Source organism: Canis lupus, chromosome 11, assembly GCF_048164855.1.
Source record: "Canis lupus baileyi chromosome 11, mCanLup2.hap1, whole genome shotgun sequence".
NCBI classification, from domain to species: Eukaryota; Metazoa; Chordata; class Mammalia; order Carnivora; family Canidae; genus Canis; species Canis lupus.
In genome coordinates, this window is record NC_132848.1 from 40,534,407 (window position 1) to 40,561,383 (window position 26,977).

The window sequence follows — 26,977 nt, forward strand, 5'->3', positions numbered from 1 at the left end:
TCTAGGTTTCTAACCTTTAGTTGGGATGGGAGATAAGAGCAACACATGATAGCGACCTCTGATTATGTACTGGGCTCTGGGCTCTGCTCACAATTCTTCGTTTATTCTCAAAACCATCCTACCATCCACTGGCTATTCCCCCTGTTTTACAGATGGGGAAACTGAGCCTTGGAGACGATAAGGTAGTTGGCCAAGATCACACCACCAGGAAGTAGAGGAGCTGGATTTCACCATCTGATTATCCAACTCATGCCACTAAATCCACTAGCTCTAAAGGTGAGGTCCCTGGACCAGCTGGAAATCTGTTAAAAATGCAGATTCTCAGCCCCACCCCAGACCCGATGATTCAGAAATCTTAGGGTGAGGGGTTGGCACCTGTTTTTACAAGTCTCCATGTGATTCCAACAGGTTCACACCAAAGCCCAATAATCACTGTACTAGATACTGGGATGTACTAGACTTCCCAGCTGTCCCTCTGGGATACTGGATACCCCCAGGATCGTTGCAATTCACGAATCTGTACTATGTGCATAATACTTTACCCTTCTCATTTTACAACTATAAATCTGGAGGTCTGAGAGACTTTCCAACTTGTAAGTAGAGGATGGGGAGGCTCACTGTGGGGCAGACCCCAGAAGCCCTCACCCCAAGAAATTTTTCTAATCATTAGATACCAGTTCCCCTCTTACTGGTCCTGAGCCAGATCTGAAGATAAATAGCTAAGGGTCTAAGATAAATGAAAGCCACACTCTGTCCAAATAGATCAATAATGTTCTCTACTCTAACATGGATCTTCTCAGTTGACTGAGAACAGGTCCCTGCCAGCACTTATTTTAGCAAAGCTGTAGATTCTTTCCGCCCATCTTAAACATCCCAGTTTTTATCCATCACCTGGGCACCAGAGATCAATGATCTCACAGGTGTGGGGAGACGTTAGCGGTCACTGCAGCTATTAATATACCGATGGAAGAGAAACAATTTATTGTGGGATTTGTCATGCCATTGATCTGTTTACATACATGTTGCTGGAATAACAGGGTATGTGGCTATGTCTCCATGGGGAACAAATCTGACACCCTCACGATGAGAGGAAAGAGCAGGCAATGTTCATTTCGCATAACAAATCAGGTGAGCTAAGAGCTTAATGAGAGCCCGCCTCATTTAATCCACCAGAGGCTTATGAGTGACATTCCAATGTCTCTCTCCTCACTGCCTCCCTCCTATCCCTCACACACACATTACAGAGACACCTTCTCCTGGGCCACAGCGAGAAACTGATGTGAGAGAAATGCCTTAGAAAATTGATTTTTGGAAAACTTATGTCCAAACTATGCAAGAGGAACCTGGTGAAGCCACTTCCTTTTTTTGCAACATGTTCTGCATACAGTAGGTGCACAATTAGTAAGGCATATTGACGACTGCAATGTGTCCTGTCTCTCTTGATTGTCAAGGATGTCAGCTTGCTCCTGTTTGGATGCTGTCTGTATTTTACAAAAACAGTCCTATTTATTCATGTATCCCATTATTTATTCATTCATTCTTTATTCCTATGTACCAGGAATGTGCTAGAAAATGAAAGTCCAAAGAGGAATGAGTCCTCCATCTAGGCTAGGAGATCTAGAGATGGAGACTGACCAGCAACCCTGTAGAATGCCTCGCGGGCTCCAGAATACCCTCCAGACTCCCACTGGACATGACAGCACCTTGTGAGGGACACAGTTCAGACCGTAATGCTGATTTTAAGGACAAGGAACAACTGAAGGCTCTCTGATTAAAAGACATCTTCTCTCAATGAGATTCCTCCAGGAGCTTCTACAGATTGTGACAATGGAGTTTTGCTTTCTGAGCAAACATACCCCCCATCTCTTGCTAAGATATGGGTCACAGAAGACATGACTGTCACAGGGGTGACAAGTGTGCTCTGTGGAGCAGGTGACTGAAGGTGTCAACCATTGGGACAGGCTTTCTGCTTCCCGAATAGAGCCTGTTGGGACTTGGAAGTGATACTGCGGCTTCTACTAAAGTAGATGTAGCATTGCCTGAGTGGGGAGGGGGGGGCAGGAAGCCAGGCACCCCTCACTCCAATTCCCTGGGGGGTCAAAGTGGATGTGAGTGAGGGATGTCAAAGCCATCAGTGGCTTGTCAGTGGCTGCCTAGGCAGCAGCACACATGTCCCCAAGCCCTTGCAAGGAAGGTTGGTTTGGATGCTTAGGCACTGCAGGTAGAAGATCTCAGTACGAAGGTGTGGGGAGGCTGAGAAGGAAGCTGTCTCCCCAGCTCCCTGTCTTCTTGAGAGGCCCATGGGCAGGAGTAACCGTGTGGCTTTTCTTGTGCTCAGAGGAGACTGCTGCACGTGAGCAACAGGTGCGCCTGTCTTTCCTCCTTCTGGTCCACATTTCATCACGTCACAGAAGAGCTCCTTACATGTGCGCAGCAGGTCAGGCCTCAGAAGGCACCGCTTCCCACGTGGAGCCTGTGGCCCTTCGCATGCCTCTCTGATGGGGGTTTTTATCCACATTTTAGCAAGGAGGGAGAGGGACCAGAAAGTCCCAAGTCTCACAGCTGGAAAGTGGTGGAATCAGCTTTGGATGCAGGTGTATTTCTAACGAAACCAAAGCGAGGGCAGACAGAAGCCACAGGAGCCCAGGCTGATGAGCCCGGGAGGGGAAAGGCCCGCGGCGGGTGAGTGCTGTGTGCTCCAGGTCTGGGAAAGCCCAACGAAAAGGAAACCCTTCTTAGGAAGGAAGCAGAATCTTCGAGTCATCTGGTTAGGTATTTTGTTTGTTTTTCCCTAAAAAGAAAAAAAAAAGTGAGTTTTTCTGCCTTCTTTGTTGACATTATTTTGTTTGAATTAAACATCTGCTGTGTGCCAGGCACTGTTTTGCACGCAGGTTTCCTGACGCCAAGTCTGGTGAATTTTTCATCCGGCGCAGCTGCCTTACCCCACCGCCTGGCTCCTTACCCTCCCCTCCAATCCCTGATGCTCTAAGTCATTCCCAACAATAAAGGACGTGGGGTTTGCAGGAGCTCCTGAGTGTGATCTTTCAGCACACCGGGTCTCCGCAGCCACGGGAGCTCAGCATGGCAAGACAGAATGCAACACTGCAAATACTCAGGCAAGCAAACCTCCTCTCCTTTGCCTGTCCCGGGCTGGGTAAAGTAGCATCCCTGAGGCAGAATGGTTTCATTTGCAATCGAGCAATCTCATGCCAGAGCTTTCTGATCAGCAAAAAACAGGCAATGCTCCTTTTCTCAGGAGCTTGCAGACATGTCAGTCTCCAAAGTCATTAATTTTCTCTCAAAGCAGCCAGGCATGTGGACAGAGGACTACAATAGAGCTCTCTCTTCCTGGAGTCGGGACCCTTGCGAAACTGCAATTTTGATTGTCACCGAATAAATCACCACTGTGTCATTTGGGGATACATACAAACAAGTGCATTGAAACAGGGAGAAAAGTGCCCTTCTCAAGAAACTCCCGTGTCCTAACAGGGTGGTTTCCATAGGCCCCCGTTCTTCCTCAGAGTCAACAGCAATGGATGAGGGTATAAACAAGACCTGCATCTTTCAAATGTTTGTTCCCAGAACTAAAAATCCCTACTTTGCATAGAGAGAAACCAAACCTGAGCTCGTCTGGCCTGGTAGCATCTGAGGGAATGCTCCTCATTTGACACCTGCAGCTGCTCATTGCTCATTTGGGAGAATTTCCTCCTGGCTCACAGCTATGTCAGGGACACCCTGCATCATCTCTTCTGAAAATCAAGTGTTTACAGAACCTGTTCATCCTGCTGTGACTTCCCGATGACCCATTGTGGGTGATCACCCCACCCCCACCCCTTTTGAAAAAAAGAGAACGTGACACCTAAGAGCAGCCGGTCAGGCTGTCTCAAACTCTTGCTCCCATTCTACAAATACTCAGGGTAAGAGAAAAACTGGCAAGAAAGGAATCTAGCAGTTCTCAGTCATTCTGTTTGCCTTGAGTGTCATTTATTCTCTGCCTTGACAGTAAGAGAAAGACACAGGAGTTGCCTTCCCTGGCTGTGCCTGGTTGCTGAGGATTAGCAACCTTGTGTCCCAGTTGGCTCTATATTTTTGCTAGGAATAGACAAAGCTGTAAATTCAAGTTTCTGAAGCCCCGTAAAAATCCCTGCAGAAATCCCTGTTGGGGGCACCTGGGTGGCTCAGTGGTTAAGCAACTGCCTTTGGCTCAAGTCGTGATCCAGGAGTCCCAGGACTGAGTCGCACATCAGGCTCCCCAGGGGGAGCCTGCTTCTCCCTCTGCTTATATCTCTGCCTCTCTCTGTGTGTCTCTCATGAGTAAATAAATGAAATCTTAAAAAAAAGAAAAAAAAAAAGAAATCCCTGTTGAGATGGCCATAAACCCTTAATAAATCTCCTGCCTATTCTCCACACATCAGCTCTTTCTCTGATAGGCTGCTCTGGGCCATGGGGACACAGCTGCACATAGGACCCTGGTAAGAGTGGGGGGAAAGGGGGGTGATGACAGGCTGTATAAACCCTCCTGGTGAAAGATGTGCAGCCCCTGAGCCTGAGGAGGCCTACCAAGGGTGTCATCAGTACGATCCTTAAACATGGAGCTGGGGTAGGACACATGCTGTGAGGGTACCTTCACGGCTTTCCATACCGTGCTAAATCAACTACTTGGTTATGAGCACTGCTAACTATGGCCCCAGGATCCTGAGAGCAGTGAAGAAGGCGCACGGAGGCTGTCTCCCTTGGCTTCTCCCCTGAAAACCCCTCTTCCTCCTACCTACTCTGTATCTTACTGGGCCTTCAACTCCTTCACCTTCCCTGTTCCAGCCCAGCCTCCCTTCCCCAGAATTCCTGGATGACTGGGCATCCATACCAAATTTTCACTCAGAGATTGCCTTGTGATGAGATTATTTCCACTTGTATATAATATCTTCTTTTCTTTTTTTAAATTTTAAATCAGATGACAAACTCTTTAGTGCCGGGGGTTAGTACCATTTCCCTCCACTCACTTTTTATGGCTGAGCCATCATGCATTCATTGCAAACACTAGAAACATAATAGAATTTATTGGTCATCTATTCAACTCATGTCTCAATCAGCATGTGAGGTAGAGATACAGACAATGTTCATGTGCAGTGAAAATAAATTACTCGGGCCATGTGGTCAGGTAAGGCCACCACGTGGTCAGGAAAGAGGCCCCTCCCCACTCCACCTCTGTGATGACATGTGTGATTTCATCATCAGCTGGCCTCGTGGTTCCTTTATGTGAAGGGAGGAGATTATTTCAGACCACCTGTGAAGGTCCCTTCCAGCACAAAAATTCTGCCAATCAACACTGGCAAATTTGCAGGATGGAAGCCCAGTGGCTGCCCAGGCTGCCTCCCAGAACAGCACTGTTCTTCTCTCTAAGGGGGGAGCCTCACACCTTCCTCCTTGTCAATCCCATCAGTTGGTCCTCAGTTCTGCCTTTTGAAGTCCCAAAGTCAGTTGAATCGCCTTTCCCATGATGGCTCCTCAGATGCTGGAATACCTGTGTCACATGCCACCCTGCTTCCCCATTAGCCTGTTCCCTCCACCCATCTGCTCATCCTCTGACATGCTTCCCAGGCTGCCCAGCGCATGAGTCCTGCGTCGGGCAGGCCTCACTGGTGGAGCTGCCTACAGTACCCCAGATGGGCCGTCCTCCGCAAATGTGCTGAACAATGGGTCTATTATCCCCCTTGTAATGGACACTGTACTTTTATTAATGCAGCTTAAAATTTCACTAGCTTTTTTTGGCAGCCGTGAGCCATTTTTAGATCCAAATGAATATGTGGATATCTAAAACCTCCTTGCCCTTTCCAGAAAAAAAGCCAAGTTTTCTCCCCAGTTCTCTTAACAGGCATTATTTCATCGAATTTAATTGATTAAATCAAAGTTACTAGCTTCTACTGCTTATTCTATTTAAAAGGGTGGTTATTCATAATAGGAAATTTTGTTAAGAATGTTTTTATACTTTGACTATGTGGCTTGAATAATAACTTAATAGAAAAAAGGACAATTTTTAGTAGTTCCTTTCTTCGGAAAACACTGTTTTCTTTGTGGATAAGTGAGAGTTCTGATCTTTGGAACTCTGAACTAAAGATGAATCTGTTTTCTATGCACCCATTTGTCATTCTGTAGCATGTAGATTATTCCAAATGTATCACACTGGGGTTTGGAAAAACTAGGATAATCTGAAAAAAGGAACTCTGAGTCATTGAGTGATGTTTCTGGGGAGAGCATTCAGCTGCTTTCTAGGCTGCTTACTTGGAAACAAAATTAATTATAAGATTCACAGATGAAGTTTTGCAGTTATTGAATTTGTATACATTTTTCAAATTCATCTGTACTTTTTAAGTAAATTTATTGCTTAGGGGTTTGTTGGGACTTAAATAGAAACAAATCATCCTAGCCCTTTACAATAGTAACTCTAGGCTGGATTTAATTTGAGAAGCATGCCAAAAACTTCTTACTCCAGTTTGCTAATTAATATCTTTACAGATGCAGTGGTGTCATTACAAGTAAAAGTCTTGAGGCCAAGAGGGTCCAACCTGGACAATTTGATGAAAATGTAAGGCCTTCATGCCAATGAAATATGAGGATGCCATCAAATTATTCAACCATCAAATAATTAGGTTTCAACCTGTTGTTCTATAATCCCAGTGATATATATTTTTCTTTGTAGAAAGTGAAATTAATCTGGAAAAACCTCCTTGGAAATGTTTGTGAAATCTTGTGGTCACCCAGATTAGAGCTGTTCTCCCCAGGACAAAATGAGCCTTTTCTCTGACACCTGTCATTTTAAGCTACCAGGGCTATATCTTGGATTAGGAAACATCACCAGCTGTTCCTGGAATGCTTGTGTGTGTGTGTGTGTGTGTGTGTGTGTGTGAGTGTGTGTGTGTGACATTTTGATTCTTGTTAGTACCGTTTTGAAAATAACATGTTTTTCTTATAAATGTTATATACATAAAATCTTCACTGCAGAAAATTAGAAAAGTAAATAAAATATAAAAGAAGAAAAATCATCTCAGCATCATAGTCAACATTCTGGTATATTTTCTTATTACTTTTTTTTCTATTCATGAAACATGTAGGGTAATTTTGAAATAAGACATCATTTTGTATATACAAAATACAAGGCTGTGAGTTTCTTATTTTCTTTTCAAATTATAAAGTAGGCAATTCTACGTATCATTTACTATTGTTCAAGTATCTGATGTTCAATGGCTATATAATTTCCATATATATGCACATAAATATATAAATATACATATACATATATCTCCTAATTTAGCACATTTGGGTGTCTTCAAACCGTTTGCTGTAATAATGCTGTGAGGAATATCTTTGTGCATCCATCTTTGACCAAGTATCTGACTATTTAGAATAAGTCCAAGAAGTAGAGTCATTAAGTTTAAAGGAATTAGTGGTTTTTTTTTTTATGGCTCTTGATATATATGAACCTAATGCTTTTAAGGAAACTTTCCTCAGTACAAACTCATTTCAAGACTGAACAGGAATGCCTTCTCACTTTATACTTTGCAGCACTGAGTCTTATTTTCCATCTGTCAATTTTATATGAAACAGTCAATTCTCATTTTAATTTGCATAGCTTTGATAATGACTTGTGAGAAACTTTTCTATGTGATATGTACATAGGTTTTTTTATGAACTGACTTTTCTTGTCACTTGCCTAGGCTGTGAATCTTATTAACCTTTACCCCTTTTTAAGAGATCTTAACAGTTGACATTTTAAAAGCCAACTTTGGACTGCATCTGTTCAGGATATATTGCACTTGTAAACATAAGTTCATTGTGGCTCAAGGAGGGTTCAGGCTAGTGATTCTTTCCAAAGCACTCAATGTACTGGCCATTCAAGCAACAATTATTTCTTCTTTTGTCCTCACATCTCATTGGCTTAGATAGTATTCAAGCAAATTATACAATGTTAAGAATGAATTTGGAAACAAAGAAAACTTGCTTACAGAGCAATGATTCAAGGAGCAGAGCAGACCTGGATGGGCCTGGGTATATGTTAGAGAGGTCTTCAAGCCCAAAGAAGGATGCGGTGCACTGGCCCCAGCCAGTTTATCTCACAGGGGAATGGGGAGTAAGGGCTGATGCATCCAGCCAGTTTGGTGAGTGGAGCCAGGCCAAGAGGGTCTCCTGGACTTCATATGCCCAGAGGAAATTGACCCTAGGTTTCTCTTCATTTCTTCTTTCCTCCCTTTCACTCTCTGGTTCACCCCTAAGCTTTGAGAAGGTGAGTCATTCACACTCCCTTTTATTTTGCTACCAGCTCTTTGATGCTATTCTCCAGCAAGACTTCTTGCAATTTTTGACAGCCATTAGCAAAGTCTAATAATGACATGCAGCAAACTCATAAAGTTCTGTTGCATGAATAAGTAAGCAAATGAATAAATGAATGAGCTGCCAAATATGTTAATCATAAAAACACAACAATTACTACCCAAAGACTAATGTTCAGTCTCTAACAAGGGAAAAAAATACGCTTCTAGAAGATGCACACTGACAATCTATGGAGTGACAACTGAGGACATTTATGTCCCCCAAAAAGGGACATAAAGCAATGGCCCTGTCACCATGGCATTTTGGTGGTGAAAAAAGCCAAGTGGCTGTCCATATTTGGGGTTGTCATATAGTAAGTTTATGTACTTTCAAAATGAAGACAATTTGTGATCCAGCTATCAGATCATGAGCAGAATTGATAGGAGAAAAAAATAGTGCGAAAATAAGTTGAGTAAAGAGAATGATGGAAAAAAAATCACTTGGAAGTACTGAAGGAAATCCTTTTTTGCATTGTAAACTGGGACATATTTACAAAACAAAAGGCAAAACAAATACTTTCCAAGGGTAATGTGTTCCCAGTTACATAGCAAACACTCCCAGCCACTTGGACAAGCAGGTGGGACACTCACCTCCAAACAGTAAGTGTAGATGCTGGGGATGCAGTGTTTGATGTCACATTACCTCCCCAAATGGCTTGCTCCATGAAAAATCAACTGTTAGCAGATATCAGGAAATGTGTCACATGCATTCTCATAAAAACATTTAGAAGGGATTTGCTATAAAACCTCAGTATAAACAGTCAACAGGAAGTTTCCAAGCATAAAATCATGGTAGAGATTATTTGCTTACCAAAGTGCATTTTATTGGCCTCTGAAATCTTGCTTCCCCTATACTTGCACCTTCTCTCTAGGTTCAAAATGATCAAAAAATGATCTCAGTTGTAAACAGAGGCATCAGGCATCAGAGTACTTGCCAATGGGATGAGCAGAAGTGAGGCATGTCATTTCTAGGCCACCTGGTATGCTCCTCTCTGGCTCTTTCTCCCCATCTGCCACCGTCAAGACCAGAGCTGCTTGAAAGCTTTGTGCTGAAGGTGACAGGGTCTCCATTAGCCCAAATCCCTGGATGATTGCATGGACCCGAGCCCCTGCATCCCCATTGGCTGGACTTTCTGTGACAAGGAAGTAAACTTCTGTTGGTTGTTAAGCCACAGGTGTGGAGCAGAGGGCCATGCCCACTCCGACATATCTTCTTTTTCTAGCCAACAGAGTGGGTATATCCCTGAACTATGGACAAGGAGCAGTGGTGGGCAGGAGAATGAGTCCACTAGATTATCACAGGCGCTAGGGAGGTAGGGCCTGGTGAGAAACCACTCAGAGAGCAGACCCAGCACTCTGCTACCCACTCCTGGCACACACCTCCTCTCTATTCATCAGTGGGGGATCTTTCTCAATGAGCTAATATAGATGACAGAGAACACAAATTTTTTCTCCAGTATTGAGGGACTTTGAGTTATTCCTCAGAAGACAGCTTGGTTCAAATGATTATATGGGTAATACGTTTCTCCTTTTTCCTAAATCACATGTTTTATAATTTTGTCTCAAAGTAGCATTTTCATGAAAATCATCAAGAAAGTAACACTAGCAGTGTTCCTTAGATTGAACTGTGGCTCAAGATCAAGTGCCACCCTGCAATACATAGGAACTTGTTTCCTTTCTGAGTTTCATGAATCAAGGTGAAGCATTAAGAATATTTATGTGGATCCAAAATGATACTATCTTAGTTTGAGTTCCTCAGAAGCAGACCATGAGAGACATCAGAGGGATTCCTTAGTATTCCCAGGAAAGGCCCATGGTTGGGGAGTAGAAGAGAGGAGGGAAGAAAGCCAAACAAAGCTACAGTATCCACTAGAGACCCCTGGCAGCCAGTGTCCACTCAATGCCACAGGGAGTTTGGGGCAGTGGGGTCACATGGCAGAGTTGCCCTGAGGGTAAGAAAGCTCCAGTGTTTATAGACTCTCATACTGTCAGTCCTTTTATGAAGAGTGGACACCTCAGGGCAGCCCTTGTGTCCGGGGCTAGGGGAGGCCTTTGGGGAGCCAGGATTGAGGGGATAAAGGCAGAGCACTCCCAGTATCCCCTATAGACAACATGAATAGAGTGGGCAGAGGATTGTCCCACCCCAGTACTCCACCACCTTGTGCTGCTGTCCCTGGGTGGCTGCTACACACAAATTAGGTCACCCCACTCATCATTTTGTTCTCTCCAGCCACTCCAAGCCAAAGCTGAAGTGGAGGAGGGCAGCTGAGACATAGAGGGTGGCTATGGTTGGCCACCAGAAACCCCACTCATGGGGGCTGTGGGATCTGCCGGGTGGCAAGCCCTCCCCCCACCCCCCCCGTAGCTGGCTTGGCGTTCAGTGTCAGTACTCTACAGAGAACACTTTTATGGATATTTTCATACAGGCTGAGCTTCCTAGGACTAACAGTCCTCTGTTTTACTTTGTTTTCTGCTCTGACTTCTGTTCCCTGGGCATGATTTTAAGGAGTCTGTATTTTTACATGAAGAAAAAAGAAAAGAAAGACAAGTTACCGACTTATCTACATATATTTTCATTTAAACCCTAGTGCCACCTTGTGAAAATTTATCAAATGGTGTATCCATGGTTTGTGCAATTGTCTGTTTTAGTTATAGTTCCATCAAATGCTGAAAAATAAGTATAATTTTACATTTTACCTTCAGAGCATGACCAGCATTCACGGAAAATTTTCCCCTTGCCTCACACTTTAGCTGGAGCTCTTAAGTGACAAGGTGGATATCCTTCTGCCAGTCTAGATGTTCAGATCTGGGCTCTTTGACTTGTCCTGGAGACCTTGACACCAGGTGAATCGAAGAGATGGCTTGCCAGGTTCCTAGCAGCCACTGCCTGGGTCAACCTGGCTGCCAGCAGAACTTAGGTCATAGAGAAGGTGGAAAAACCCAGAATGATAAAAAGGAAAATACTATCAATTTTCCAAGAAGATGATTCTCAGATATCGCAAGAGTGGATCTGAAAACAAAGTAGCACTCATTCAATTATTTATGGGACATATTTAGCTCGCTGGAAATATTTTGCAGTTTATAAGCAGAGCTAACTGAACCCTATTATTCTGTTTGTTTGCATGGCCTACATATTCTGGAAGAGAATTCTGAAGGAAGATTCTATTGCTGAACAAGCAGATGGGAAAGATACTACTTAATCTTTCTGAGTCCTGGCCTCTATGTGTCATTCCTCTCAACTCCCCACATCTGACCGAAAATAATGCTTAGGACCTAGGGTTCTAGACCTCTTCTCACCCAACATAGCATGCATGCCTTGAGCAATTCCTCTCTGTTCTAAAATTCCCTCATGTCTGAAAGCCTTTTGAAGAAGAAATGTTAAAGGAAAACAGAAACCAGGTCGAAAAAAACGATGTGATTGTTTTTTTCAGTTGGTCGAGTACCAACTACTAACCACTCCAAGTGCATTTTTCTAAAACTGTCACCCATTCTTTCTCAGGGACATGTGAAGGGATTTAAAATAAATGAAATCAGCGTTCTTTCTCTCCCACTGACACACGTGTTCCTTTTCTCAATGGATGGCTTTTCCAGGACCAATAACTACTAATAGAGGTCTATCACCAATTCTGACTGCTATGATTATTTTTGTCTCCAAGGGGAATATTACTTTGTAATTCAGAGCCTTCTGAAATTGCATCTGGCTCTACTGAAAAAAGACATTTATTGAGGGCTCCCAAGAAGCCTGCAACTTAATCTGAAACTATGATTAAAACATACACCAATCAAAGGTCCAATAGGATACAAGCGTGACATTCAAAACATTTCAATAAAAATGATTTTTTCAGTAATAGAAATAGCATATTTAATTTTGAGGGGCATAAATGTGAGAAGCAAATGAACATCACTCACGACCCCCATACTTAAGAGGTAATGACTACGTTGTATGTGTGTACTATATACGTATATATGCACACATATACAGAATTCCATTGAATGCAATTTCATATTTGCCTTTTCAGTTTATATGAAACTAAATCTTCTCATACCATCACATATTCCTTTAAAAAATGTGCATTTTTAGGGAGTGCACTTGTCATGAAGAGCTCACAGTCATGTGTGGCAATGTTGAATCACTATATTGTACACCTGAAACTAATATAACATTATGTTAACATAGTGGAATTTAAATAAAAACTTAAAATAAAAGAAAGGTGCATTATTTACCACTGACAGAATGACAGGAAGAGCATCTTTGTAGCCATCTCTCAGCCAAAGAAAGAAAATATTTGGATCCTGCTGAATTCCTTTGTGCACCTCTATCAGTCGTAAATCATTTTCCCCCACTGAGAGGCAACTGTCTTGCAGATTTTGGTGAATACTATCTTGTCCATTTCTTTATATCTTCCCCTCATGTATTTTGGTTCCTAAGCAAGATACAATGGGATTTTTTTTTGTACTTTTAAACTGAAAAAAAAAATGCCTTAGTTTTCTTTATTTTGCTTTTTATCTTCTCATTATTTTGCAGAGATAATATTTTGTTTGGAGGTTCATGAATGTGGATTTGTGCCACTTAGGCTGTTCACACTCACTACTACCTGGTGAGCTGTGAAGTATATCCACCAGCCCTCTAGTGCACTGCTGTTTCCTGTGTGTTTCCTTTAGAAGCATCATTGCTATTACCATTCTTGGCTGTGGAGCGTTTCTCTAGGAAACTATACCTGGAGTGGAATTGTGGGGCACTAGACGTTGCCCATTGTGCATAGATTTCATATAGCTTCGTGGACTTATTGTCAGACTCTCAGATTTTTACCAGGTTGATGGGTATAAAATATTATTTCACTGTGGTTTTAATTAACCTTGCCTGTTACCTAAAAACACAGTTTTCATAGATGCATAATACTCTGTCTTAAAAAGAGATCAAAACTTATTCATTTTCCCCTTATTACTGGATATACAGTGTGTTCTCAATTTTTCACTATATCAACAATGCTTCTCTGAATATCATTGTACATCAAATATCCTTTAATGGAGGAGAAGCTGATCACTATTCCTTAGGATAAATTTAGGAGGACACATTACTCCAAGTGCTTACACTGGCTGCCCAATTCCCTTTCATGAGGACACACCCGTTTCCTCACCATGGAGCCACTTCTGAGTGTGCCCATCTGCTTGCACTTCCATAAATACTGGTTTTTAAATTATTTAATAAACAGTATTTATCAATATGTGAACAATTGTAACTTGTTTAAATTTGCATGTTACTCCCTCACTGGTGAGTTCAGTCTTACCATTATATGTTTGTTGATTATCTTTATTTTTTATTTTGTGAATTATTAACACATTCTCACTGCCTATTTTTACACTGACTGTCTAAAGAAAGAGATAGCTTGACCCTTGAAGATATTGTCGTTTAAAACTGATTTTCGATCAACACAATTGCAGGATAAGTTCCCCTAAGCAAATGAGCTATTTTGTAAAATGGTGTATGTCCAGAGTGGATATTATTAATCAAGTCACATGGTACCATTAGGAGGATAATTATTATATGGACGCGGAACTTTCAGACTTTGGTTTTGATTTTAGTTTGAGCCAGGTTACCTGATAATGTTTCCTACGGACTATAAACCTGGCATTAATAAGTTCAATGTTAAAGGTAAAGTATGTTAAAAGAATATTTTCTACAAATCCAGGGTGTGTGTTTAGCTGAGAGAAATCTCACTGGACCAAGATAGCTCCTTCCAATATACTCACACACAGCCTTGTGGCAAACTTCATAATTAAGTGTGATTATAGATGAGAATATAATTCAAAGCCTTGGCAATTTTCTACTAGGACCCAGAGCCATAAGAAAGAAGTTCACTCTAGCTAAGAGAAAAGTCATAAAACAAGCTGGTAATGAAGCTCATTTGCAAGGGAAATGCAGCATTTGTGTGAGCTGAGCTGATTGCTTTCCTTAAATGGGAAAAAGATTGTCATCTTTTCAACCTGATAGGAAGGCTCTGATATCTGTTTCAGGAAGACTCTGCCTGTCTCCCCAGTCTTCTTTCCCTCCCTACACTGGGGTGAGAAGGCCCAAGATGTTGACATGGCACATAATTAAATGGCAATCAACTCATAAATATGCAAGAATGGGGAGAAAATCATTAGTTTGAAGTCAAATGAAGTAACTATAAATCTGAGAGAAATGTAATGAAGCAATTAGAAGTCTGAAGACCAAGTATCTTAATATATCTAGAGTCTAACCTTGTTATTCACAGGATTGTCGACCCTCACACAACACAGGGACTAGGGGCACTGGCCCCCACATAGCCAAAAATCCACGTATAACTTTGGACTCCCCCCCAAATTAACTAACAGCCTACTGTTGACCAGAACAGAATAGTGCATTAACACATATTTTGTATGTTATATTTATTGTACACTGTTTTCTTACAATTATGTAAGCCAGAGAAAAGAAATTGTTAAGAAAATCATAAGGAGGAGAAAATACATTTATAGGGCTCTATTTTAGAAAAAAATCTGAGTGGATCCAGGTAGTCCAAAGTCACGTTGTTCATGGGTTCATTGTAGTTATACTCTATAAAGTCACCTCAAACACTAATTTAGTGAATACTGAACCTCTGCTGCTAGAAGAAATACAGAATTAGGTTTCTGCAAGCTTCTGGTCAACAGATCAATACATCAACTTATTTTCTGTGTGCTTCGTTTTAAGGACACCTTATTTAATATACACTGTTGAATCATTGACATTGAACTCATGGCTAACAGCACTCTAACTCATGCGGGAGCGAAGCACATCTCACACTCCTGTGTTCTTCATAAGGCATCTCTCAGCCCCCCTGTGCTTGGGAACACAGGCACCACTTCAGCACAGCCCCGAGGGCCATTTTAAACACAACGTCACCAACAAAGAGTTCAAAGATGCAAACAATTTCATAGTATGAAATAGCCTGGGAAGAAGATGCTTTTTTACAGCATGAGGGTTGGAACAAGAAGGCAGACCAGTGCCTTGTCCCACCTGGATTTGGAATGAGCACATGAGTCAACTCAAATCCCCTGCACCCTGTAACATGTCTGTGAACCACCAGGAAAGCACCCAGAGTATTGATTTGGTGACTGCAAATAAACTTCAGTGAGTGGGTGAATTCACAAATACAGAGTCCATGAAAGATGAAAGATAAGGACCGACTGTATTTTTACTGTACCGTTCCATCATGGCAGACATTAGTTGTTTCAGCCTCTGTTCCTCATTTTTTCCTGATAATGTTACTTAGTTTTTCCTGAGATGCTCGCCTTCCTCCACAGTGAGCATTCCCGACAATATTTCAATTAGTAATCCGGTTCTCTTATGACCAAAGGATGGACATGCCATTCAAGCCAGACCAGTAAGAATATCCATTCTGGGCATGTGAATCTTGAGTTGAGTGATACCTGGAAAATGGTTGAAGCTGATTCATGCAGACAGTGGCACCTACAGGACTTGGTCCTTTGGTTCCTACGCTCTTGAGCCCCACATGTCCTTTTAGTTTCTTCCTTGACTGTGAGCTACCTCTCCTATCCTTCCATTAGACTCCTCTTCTGTTTAGTTAGCCAGAGTGAGTTTCTATTGATTCTGCCTAAAGGGTCTTGACTAATACACATCCTGAAAAAGGGTGGGTGGGAAGGCACCTGTCTTGTTTTGTCTCCTTCCACACAACTGTACCAATTTCTGCTCAAGGAAGCAGGCTCCTATTATTTGCATATTTTAGGGCCAGGGAAAGTGGCCTTCAAATGAAATTGTGCGTAATTACAATATACAATACATTTTTAGTGCATATGTTTGGCATTTTTTTAAAACAACAAAATACCCATTGATGGAAAAGGACACAAAGTATGCACATCAATCTGGCCATCTTCAGTGACATCTGTTGATGGGTAAACCTCAAGAACCTCAGAGAGCCTGTCCTCTGGTTTCTTTCAAGAGTATTGAGGGCATTGGGCAGCAGCTGGTGGAAAATAGAAGGTTCTGGAAAACAAGGACTCCTATCCTCTTCTTTCTTAATGCCTTACCTCTGGTGAGTAAAGCAAGACCTCTATTATTACTTCCCATTTAAATGAATGGCAAAATTCAATATATCCAAAATTGCTTTAGTTAAATGATTGGCCTTATCATTATTGTTGTTGAAATGGAAAGTTAGGTTTATAACATGAAAGGGTACTCCCAGATATTTTTATATGAAAGGTGATGATAAAATTAAGCCAACTGTTTTGAAGGCACATGTCCCTAAAATCCTTGTGAATCTATTCATCCATTTAATGACCATTTAACAAGTATCTGCTGTGTTATAGGCACTGAGCTAATCATTAAGGACACCAAGATTCATTCCTTGAATTCATTCCACTCAGTACTGGCTGAGTGCTTCTGCACTCAGGAAATCCAAGCTTCTGCCTATAGGGGATTGCTCATTCTGGTGCAAGAGGTTTACATGTAAACAAATGACTGGAAAACACTCCATTCATGTTACTTTTGTGGGCCTTGGCTACTCAGAGTGTGTGTTGAACTAGCAACACATCACCTGAGAGCTTGTTAGCAATTGCAGGAGGTGATGAGGAAAGAGGTAGTTTAAAAGTAAGTCTGGAGGGACAAGTAGAATTATCAAGCCAGGCCAAGAGTTTTGCCTTTAGGAGTGAAGAGCTTTGCTTTTCAGAAAAACAAGTCCGGCAACTACACTGAGAATTAATGGTAGTATGGAAATTTGGGGTGACAAGAAAACTATAAACTAGACAAAAGACAGGAAGACTAGGTCCATCAATCCCAAGGCCTTTCTTATTTCTATCACACTGTAAGTGACTGTACTTTCCAGATACAGTCCTTTTGAGCTCCTTCATTGACAATTAACATGGTTCTAGAACCTACCATGCTGGCTGTGTTACCAGGCTGTGCGGGGGGCTTAGGATGAACAGTTTATAGATTTGCCTTTCCAAACACCTCCAGTCAAATTGGCAAGGTTGGAATGTTGAGTGTGTACCTGTAAAAGATGACTGTAATACAAGAGTACATACACCTAGTGCCAAATAAAAGGTGGAGTTGGTAAATGCTATGGGAAGAAGGTGATGTCCCTTGGCCACAGATGTTGAGGGGAGTCTTTAAAGAAGGTGGGGCTGGAGGTGGATCTTGAATGACCTCTCCACTCCTGTCAGGAGAAAAAAACTCACAGGCTAATTCTTACTTGTTCATTCAAGGGCAGTTCTAAGACTATAGGAAGAAACATGAATGAGGCACAATTATAGACTGAGGATCTCTACACTCTGGTGAAGAAATATTGCATTATTTAATTTTTCTAAAACATATGAAAATCCTGCCCAAGTCTCATTTTCCAGGAGGTAGAGGAACTTCAACTAAGCTCTGGCATTCTTCGAAGGGAGTGTATATTGCTTCCATGCCAAACTTGGGATTAGGTGGAAAGCTACGGACCTAGGGTTCCACTCCACCTGGAGGGATGGACCATCCAGCATCTCCAGGCTGACGCCCTGCCTCTTTCTGGGATACTGAAGTGGTGCTTCAGCTGCTCCCATGCCTGCAAATCTGTCTTCTATCTCCTCACCCCAGGTCTGCGTGGTGCTCCTTCACCTTGCCTTTTAAACAGGGTTGAACTTCTATAGTAAGTGGAAAAAAGACCCCAAAGATGTCCAAATCCCAATCCCTGGAACTGGGAATATGCTACCTTATGGGCTGAAAGGGACTTTGCAGATGTGATTAAGGATTTTGAGGTTGGGAGATTATCCTGGGTTGTCTGGGTGGGTCACTATAATCACAGAGTACTTGCAGGTAAAGGGGGAGGGGAAGGTGGGAGAATCAGAGAGATTTGAAGATGCTACGCTGCTTCTTTTGAAGATGGAGGAAGGGCCATGAGCCAAGGACAGAAGGTAGCCTCTAAAAGTTGGCAAAAGAAAAGGAACAGATTTTCTCCTAGAACCTCCAGAAGGAACGTAGCTCGACTGGCACCTTAATTTTAGTCCAGTGAAACCCATTTTGGACTTCAGACATCCAGAACTCTTAAGTTAGTGGATTTGTGTTGTTTTAAATCACCAAATTTGTGTGAATTTGTTATAGCAGCCATAGGAGACTAATACAGGCCTCCTTTCCTGAGGAGGAGCAGAGCGGAGGAAAAAGGGAATCAAACCTCCCCATTCTGTTTCTTGCTAGAGTGTTAAAACATGAGTCAGGGACTTAGCCCACTGTCACACGATGTGGAGCCCAGCCGCCTCGGGAGGGAAGCCTGTTCTGTCACAGAAGGAGCTAAAGGCTGTTTCTCAGAGATGTTTTGGAAGGAGTTCCTGCTTTTGTGTGTGTAGGAGGTGGAGTGAGGGGGAAGGGTTAGTCTAGAATGTCCTCTTCTGTGTTTTCCATACCTGAGTTTCCATTATTTTGAATTAGAAAAGAAAGACTGCTTTTCTTCTTTATGCTCAAATAACAAATCCCTTGTTCTAAAAGCTGGATCTTTTTTTGGTTCTTTTTGCATTTGGAGATGGTAATGTAAGCTGCCAAGATGGCTTATAATCCTTTATTTGAATAACATTCAAATAGCAAAAGGGGCTTACTTACACCACACGTGGTATATGTGCTAATCGGGTTCATTTTGCATTTTCTACAAGAAGGATTTTTTGAGCATTCCAAAGCAAGCCAGCATCCTGAGATCCAATGAACCCCATGAGTCCAGCTGCATTGGGTCTGGAGCCCCAGAGTGAGATCTGAGGAATTTTTCAGCCTCCTGAATTGTAGGATGCTCTCTGAGAACACCGGGAACTCGGGTTCATTCCCCACATATGCCAGGCGTGGAGCTGGGACAGAAGTGGGAAATACGCCTCGTGTGTGCTGGGGGCCTTGTGAGCCTCCCTTCTCTCATCTGTCAAACTGGAATAACAACACCTGGGAACGTAGGGTTGTTGATAGGACCAAATGAGTGTGCAAAGCACAGCGCCTGGCAGAAACCGAGTTTCCTGGATCCGCCTTGTCCAGCTTTTGGTGCTTGTTTCCCATTTCCAGTGACTAAGTGTCCATCTCCTTTCCAGGCAGGGCCAAGGCCTTCAAATTAATTGAGTATAGCTCGTTTTAATTTTTCTTCCTCAGAGAACTTGAACATTAAATGTGCTGCCCAGAGAGGGGCATGATTAACCCAGAGGAAAGCGGGTCAAATGATGGTGGTCTGGGTGCAGAGCGGCAGGGTAAAGAGGACACTGGCCTGGGGAGATGGGGCTGGGATCGGAGGACATCCCTGGACAGCTCACTCAGCACCACACAGAGAGTGTACGTAACTACCTTCTGTCTCCTGGGGGGTGGCCTTCAGGCACAAGGGAGCTGAACAAACAGGCCTGGCTCCGTCCAGCTTTCCCTTGAGAAGAACCAGGGCCTGCCCTACTAATGGCAGCCTGCTGGCACCCTTTTCTTGGCATATATGGCACCCCAAAACAAAATAAAAACCAATGACCTGAAAATGGAATTGTATTTCTTCTTATTCTGGGTAGCTGCTTCTAACTGACACAATGATCCCCACACCTTTCCCTAAACACAAAAGCCCCCCTGTCTGCCGGTCAAACATGCTGGTAGGCCTTCCAGTTCAACTCAAGCACACTCCAGAGTCATTTCCCAGCTCTCAGGAGCTTATGTTGCCTCTCTCAGCCTTGATTTTCCCAAGCGAGGCTGTTAGGCTGGGGTCACAACGTTTTGGGGGGACTCCACTGTTTTTTGTTTGTTTGTTTTTTTTTACCTATAATCTTTAGACTATATGTAAAAACTGAGGGCTCTATAAGGAGCATTCTTGAGCTAAGGACTTTTTCTGACTCTCCTGGGCTAATGAGATGTGTGGAAGGTTGCCCAGACTCAGAAAAATGTCACGTCCTCTGTTTGCAGGAGTGCCTGGACTAGAATCACCACATTTTTAGCCCCTTGAGCTACTGACCTGTCCTTTTTTTCCCACGATCACTCCCCACTCAACACCAGATTGGACCACCGGTAATAAAGTAGTCAATCCACAATCTCCCACTTTTAACAGGCAGGAATTCCAAGGATATCATTTCTACATCTCTCTGCATGCCCCGAGAAAATTCTAAGCTTCCCCATAAGCCTGTGTTTGTGCGCTTACCCCTTACTCCTTCCTGGTAGACAGACTGATGCCCTGCCCACTCACCCACCCCCAAAGATATCTATGTCCCAGTTCCCAGAATCTGTGAATTTGTACCTTCCATGGCATAGGGGATTTCACAGGTGTGATGAAGTGAAAGCACCGGGATGGGGAGATGATCGTCCCTGAGCCTGATGTCATCACAAGAGTCCTGATCAGGGAAAGCGGGAGGCAGGTCAGAGTCAGAGAGAGAGAAAGAGTCAGAGAGAGAGAGAGAGAGAGAGAGAGGTGACAAGAAAGCACACAAAGAGACAGCAACTTGGAAAGGACTTGCCCACAGGGAGTCGGCTTGGAAACTGGGGAAAGGGCCTATGAGCCTGGGAACATGGTGGGGGGTGGGGTGTCTCTAGAAGCCAGGATAGGCAAGGGATGGCCTCTCCCCTCGGGGCCCCGGAAGGAAGTGTCAGCAACTTTCTCTTAGCCTGGTAATACCGGAGTCAGACTTCCACCTACAGTAGTGTAAGATAATAAACTTGTGTCATCTGACACACTCAGCTTGTGGTGACTTGTGCCAGTAGCCGTAGGACACCACTATGCTCCTCCAAAGTAAAATCAATACATTCCATTCAATAAGAAGATATTTTTTTTCAAATAGCTATGGCTTTTGAAAAATTTGGGTTCATAGTAATCAAGCCCAAGCAGTGTAACGTGTCTATTCTGAAACCACTTTTTTTTTTTTTAATTTTTATTTATTTATGATAGTCACAGAGAGAGAGAGAGGCAGAGACACAGGCAGAGGGAGAAGCAGGCTCCATGCACCGGGAGCCCGACGTGGGATTCGATCCCGGGTCTCCAGGATCGCGCCCTGGGCCAAAGGCAGGCGCCAAACCGCTGCGCCACCCAGGGATCCCTGAAACCACTTTTTAAGGAAGGATGGAGGACAGCGCTTGCTCCAGGTCCCACGGTTAACGAGGTGGCACACCAGCTCCAAAGGTTGAGCCTGTGGGTTCCTCTGACTGTTTCTGGGAAAGGTGACTCAGTCCCTTCTTCCTACTACATCTTGTCCCATGGCTTTTCCTGCATCTGCTCTAGTAATGTTGTAACTCCCAAGCCCACCCCACATGCGCCCAGGCACACACACACACACACACACACACACACAAAGAGGGAGTTTTCTTTAATGTCACCCCTCAATTGAAATCACCTTTCCAGATAGAATGATGCCTAAATTATCTCAGTTTCAACGTAATTCAGTTAAAAGTCATTTCTTGAATTATGCATTGTGTTGGCTCCATACGTACAAAGATGTGCAGGAGCTATATGCACCTTGAGTATATCAACCAGATGGGGTGAGAAGAGAAAGGAGAGGCTGATCTTAGTTTTATTTATTTATTTAGAAATATTTTGCTTATTTATTAATGAGAGACACAGAGAGGGACACAGGCATAGGGAGGAGAAGCAGGCTCCATGCAAGGAGCCCGATGCGGGACTTGATCCCAGGACCCCGGGATCACGCCCTGAGCCAAAGGCAGATGCTCAACCGCTGAGCCACCCAGGCGTCCCTGATCTTAGTTTTATTACAAAGGTGCTCAGATAACAAAATGCTACAACCTCCCTAGATGAGGGCTTTGCTGTCGCCTTCTAGAAGCCTCCTTCTCTTGGGTTCTATGAACAACCATCTATCTCTGAGGCCCTCAGGATCTCCTTCCCTAGGGTCGCCTTCCTCTGGCCCCTAATGGAGTCCAGCCTGGGGCAACCTTCACTGTTCGTTTCACACATTCTCTCTCAGAGGTAACCCACCCTCCAGACCCAACCTCACAGCTCTGGGCCAAGATGACTGCTCTTGGATGTGGATGCAGACAGACATACACAAGTCTGTCCTTTTCTCATCCAGGCGGCCATGCACCTGCACCCCACCTCTGTCAGTAGCTCTGTCATTTTCTGAAGCTTGAAAGTACGAGTTGTACAGGACTTGTTGCTCCTTACCTCCACTCAGGTCCTAGCCCACTGCTTTGTTGCTCATTTTTACTGTAGCTCTCATGTGCTGAATACTTGCCAAGGGAGCCGAACATTGTAGTCCATCATCTTATCATTTCCAGAAAACCCTACGGGATACGAGTATTAATTCCATTTTAAAGAGGAAGAAACAGACACCGAGTCAAGTCTACACAAGCTGCCACACAGCAAGCCTGAGAGTCAGCCCAGGTGTGTCTGACTTGATTTCTGTGTTAATTATGTTTTTAATTTTTTTTCTATTTTATGATATTTTGACATCTCAGGGCCTTGTGGGCCTGGGGAGGACAGCCCCTCCCAGGGTTAGCTATTTCCTAGAGATAGCAAACAACCAGCCTCAGAACATTTCTTTGATATGCAAACTAACCAGTCTGGAGCCTGGAGGCCCCCCCATTCACTTCCTTTAGCAAACTGTCACACACTCAGACAATATACCACCCCCACCCCTCCCTAATGCACCCCTGAGCCAGATACCAGACAACTGGGGACCACCCCTATGGCCAGGTCCTACTGAAATTACTCAGGCTATGCCATCCTGAGTTTATTCAGCATGCCACCCCTGCATCACCCATTTCTTACCAGGAAAACCACAACAAAGGCCCTGGCCCCTGCCTCCCCCTCACTTCTGCCTCCAGACCCACCCTGGTACTTCCCCTGGCAACCTTGCAACACAGGCATGCCCCCACCCTCTTGGGAACTTTGAGTGATGACTCTCCTTTCAAGGCCTTATCTCCCTGTCATCTTACCACATCCGATTAAAACAAAATCCTGGGGACATTTTAAAACAACTTCCTGTTTTACCCTGCTTCTCTCCATGTCCCCTGTGCTGATCTCTTAACCCTGACCATTCTCCTTAATTTGTATGTCTAGTAGCCGCCTTCATTTCAAAGCAGGATCAGAACCAGCTCAACCTTCATTGCATGTTAGAATCACCAGATGAACTTGTAACAAAGCCACACCTCCCTCACTTCACCCAGAGATCCCGAATTACTTGCTGTGCAGTGGGGAAGTCTCATACTTGGGAGGGCATCTCACTCACCCGAAGGACTGATTAATACAGACCGTGGCCAAGTACTGCGGCATACTTCTGGAGGACAAGGCACTGGCATGCTGAATGAAGCAGGAGTGGGGATCTCGGCTTCAATGTCCCCTGCTGTCATTTACTAGCAAGGACCCCCCAGTCCCTGGGAATCTTCTCTCTGCTGTAAAATAAGGAGACCACCTGCCAGACTTACCTTGCTGGGAGCCATGAAAAGCCCATGAAATCCTCATTCCATTCTGCCCAGAGGAGGGATGGGGGAGGCAGGGACACACAAAGTATCAGCAGAAACTGAATTGTCCCATAATCAGAGCCCTCGCTCACCAATTTCTCCTGTTTATAAAAGGCCATTTTTAGTTCTTTTTCTTTTTCTTTCTTTTTTCTTTCTTTCTTTCTTTTTTTTTTTTACCAACCCTTTATAGTTTCTTTAAAATAATGCTATGAGGGATCCCTGGATGGCGCAGCGGTTTGGCGCCTGCCTTTGGCCCAGGGCGCGATCCTGGAGACCCGGGATCGAATCCCACGTCGGGCTCCCGGTGCATGGAGCCTGCTTCTCCCTCTGCCTGTGTCTCTGCCTCTCTCTCTCTCTGTGACTATCACAAATAAATAAATAAATACCTTAAAAAAAATTAAAAAAAAAAAAAAAATAATGCTATGAAAAAGCCATGTATAACATTGACCTGAGGACATCGTTAACTACCCCAAGGGAATAGATTTCTCTGCTTGCTGAATATCCAGGGCATCTCCACTCTCAATTTTTCATATATTCCTGTGAGTTGTCTCTCCACTGCTGCCCGGGAGGCAGACGGATCGCACGCTCAGTGGGGACTCCGCTTGTTTTCCCACACTCTCCGGGATGAAATACAGACACGCTGTTCTCAGCTCCCCCAATTTTCCTGACTGAGTATGTTCCAAATCATCCCAGACCATCTGTGAATTGGCTCACACTAAATCACTCTGTCTCCTTATCTCCATGGAAGCCTTCTCTTTCAACCCCTTCCTTCCCGGGACAGCGTGTCCCCAGCTCCTCCTCTGCACAGCACTCAGGGAACCACAGGATGCAGAGAATGGAAAATCCCGAGAGCAGTGTCCTGAAGTGTTTCCAGCACTTCTGCCTGAAGCTAGGAGACTGTCTTTGATAGGTTTGGAAGAAGGCTCCAGAATGTAACAAACCCTACAAGAATCTTAAGGGTCTCTACTCTTATGAATCTTTCTAGGATGTGCTTTTCCTTTTAACTTGGGTCCCTAAGGCTGCTGGGACCTGCAAATTCAAATCCAGCTAACCTGATGCCCAGGATCCTGCCAGGGTCAGGAAATGGTAACCCACCCTCTTCTGAAAGGGACACAAGCACTTGAAGGCAGATTAGTTCTCATAGTTTATCCCATGGTTTTCAAACTTCAGTCCCTGGAGTCCCCGGGGGGTTCCCACAGAGCTGTCTGAATCCAGCCGTTAAGAGAGCAACTCCCTCCCTCTCTACTGAGTGGTGGTCATCTTTCATACAGTCTGTTTGAGATCTTGTCTGACCAAACGGAGTGCAAGGAGGAGTGAAAAGTGATCCTCTTCAAAATAGTCCCCTTTCTCCACTTAAAATATTGTTTCATTGTTTTTAACTGGAATATACGCAGATGATTAAAGAAGTTAAATAGCAGTGGAAACATGTAAAGAAAAGTGACAGTGGGGTTGACAGGCCTATTCAAAACCATGAGACCATCTCCCGTGTTCAGCCCCATGTCCTGAGCCTGCTCCAGAGCTGTGGTTCACACCTGAACCACAGGGTTGGCCAGGCTCACTGAACTCCTTCATCTGCTGTTCTCCCTCGAAACCAGGCCAACCTGCACATTCTCCCCCCTCTTATCTACTTTCCTTCTCCCATCATTCTGTTGAAGTGTCTTGTCTATTAGTGACTCTCTTCATTAAATTTGCATTTATGTGTTATTTATTCCTTTCCTATAATTTTATTGGGATCTCTGGAAGAAGAGGAGATAAAATGTGTTGGTTCAACCTGTTGTCTTTAACCATCTCAATCTAGAAAGCGTTTTCGATGTCAAATTTCAAATATCTTCAAATTTAGTGCCAGTATGTTTTCTTTACATCATGGCTTTGTTGACCAGAGATAAGTCTGGTTCCATTGTTTTAATCTGATGTTTTTGATTATGGAAGATGTGGCAGTGACTGTGTTGGGGCTCAGGTATAGTGTATGCCAGAATTAGTGGTTGTAACAGGTCAGGATCCCTGAAAATAGACCCCGAGACTCTGAGATTTTTGTGAAGGTTTTGTGGGAGTGCTCTGAGGATCAATATCCATGGGGAGAGAAAGTGGAATTGGGCAGCAGAGGCTCCAGTCCATCCCACAGGGAACTCTACGCCTGGGGCATCTTTTTGAGATGTTTCAAGTCAAGGTAAGGGACTGGGACCTTGCACCTCCACAACGACCATTTTCAGGATGCCTGCTCTCCCTAGGAAGGAGTATGACCTTGGGTAAGGCAGCTTCCTTAGGCCAAGGGCAAGTCCCAGAGATGTGAGTGGTCAGCAGCAAAGCCTGCCAATGGGGTCTGGGTGCACAGTGCAGTATCCACTACATTTGTCATTTCTCCAGATCTGAAGGACTGAGGTGGGGCCTCAGAAAACATCACCAAGAGGCCTGGTAAACATGAGCGTCAGCAGGCCAGTGGATGTTCAAACTCTGCTCCAGGAAGTCCTGAGGCTGCTGTCAGTCCTCTTTGCTACTCCTAGACACCTGGATTTAATTCTTTGTGCTTATTCGGCTTTCTGGTGTGGTTGGAAGCCTCATCAGAGAATCATCTGTGAGAGTCTCCCCTTACTCCTTCAGGCAGAGTGAGTCACAGAAGGCAACCCTGCCCAAAATGAGGGGAGTGCCTTTGGAGGGTGGGAGAGTAGCTCTGTAGTCTAGAGAAAGGGGTCTGGGAAGCTACCTCTCATGTTTTGTAGGCCTAAAAGGAAAAACTGCCTGAATCTTTGGGGTAGAGCCCCAGGTGGGAAAAGGACGTTAGTCCTGAGACCTTGTAAGTGGTCCTGGTGCCAACTGTTTTTGAGGATCGTGAAGTCAGAACACTGACTGCAGGAGTCCAGCTGGGAGGGTGTCCTTGGGTGAGGGGATCCTCTTGTCCTGAAATCCTGGTTGGTCCTTGGAGAGCTCTGTCCTTGGGAAGGTTCCTGGCTGCAGTGGGTAAGTGTCTGCTGTATTCTTCAAGACCTGTGTACAATGGCCAGGCTGAAGGCCAGCAAGTCACCAGGACCCAATCTTGGATGGCTACCCCTAGGGTTCCTGAAAACTATATTGGGGTGTGTGTGTGTGTGTGCATGTGCACACATTTTCTTTTGGAAGGGAGATTTCATGAGACATATACTGAATTTTTTTTTTTTTTAGTTAATATGTGAGGTGAAGGTTTAAACAATTAGAAAAATAACAATTGCTACTCTATTTGCTTCCTGCATTAATA

General features: G+C 43.9%; 1 long non-coding RNA gene across 1 annotated transcript; it reads right to left on the reverse strand.

The window, feature by feature from the left end:
- Positions 1-958: 958 nt before the first annotated feature.
- LOC140643032 (uncharacterized) lies at positions 959-24,308 on the reverse strand. The gene is made up of 3 exons (XR_012039416.1): positions 23,713-24,308; positions 22,451-22,569; positions 959-2,791 (listed from the first exon to the last, which is right to left on the reverse strand). It is a non-coding gene; the product is annotated as an uncharacterized lncRNA (long non-coding RNA).
- Between the last annotated feature and the right edge of the window lie 2,669 nt (positions 24,309-26,977).